The sequence below is a fragment of the Myotis davidii genome, unplaced genomic scaffold (assembly GCF_000327345.1).
Source record: "Myotis davidii unplaced genomic scaffold, ASM32734v1 scaffold185, whole genome shotgun sequence".
Classification (NCBI taxonomy): Eukaryota; Metazoa; Chordata; class Mammalia; order Chiroptera; family Vespertilionidae; genus Myotis; species Myotis davidii.
The window spans coordinates 4,035,729-4,036,014 of record NW_006297811.1 but is presented as its reverse complement, the minus strand read 5'-3'; the positions used below and the strand labels follow the sequence as shown (position 1 = coordinate 4,036,014).

Below are 286 nucleotides of genomic sequence, written 5' to 3'. Positions count from 1 at the left end.
AACTGGATCGGGTTTGCTGCCAGCGGCGTGAGCTTCGGCCGCCATTTTACAACAGCTCCACTCGCGCTGGACACAGGGAGCAGCGAGCACGCGTTTCCCGCAACCCGATCTCCTCGGACAGGATTCCTCCGCCGCAGCCCAACGGGGAGGTAACGACCGCCCGGTCCCGGGCCTGGGAGGGGTGCTGGGTGACATTGTGGAGTGGGCTGGGGGAGGGCGGTGTGGGGAGAAACCGGCTTTTCTGGAAAATGGATTCCAGGGAGGACAGGAGCACGTTGGCTGGGGC

The 286-nt window shown here is 65.0% G+C and overlaps 1 protein-coding gene across 7 annotated transcripts in view; it reads left to right on the top strand.

Moving 5' to 3' along the window:
• Positions 1 to 6: 6 nt before the first annotated feature.
• SYNCRIP (synaptotagmin binding, cytoplasmic RNA interacting protein) overlaps positions 7 to 286 on the top strand; it is a 30,815-nt gene continuing 30,535 nt past the window's right edge. For 2 of the 7 annotated variants that reach the window (XM_006773470.2, XM_006773469.2), the window contains exon 1: positions 7 to 149. The gene's annotated coding sequence lies outside the window, so the exon portion shown is untranslated. The remainder of the gene's footprint in view (positions 150 to 286) is intronic. The other 5 variants (XM_006773471.2, XM_015570313.1, XM_006773473.2 and 2 more) reach the window with 3 other exon arrangements.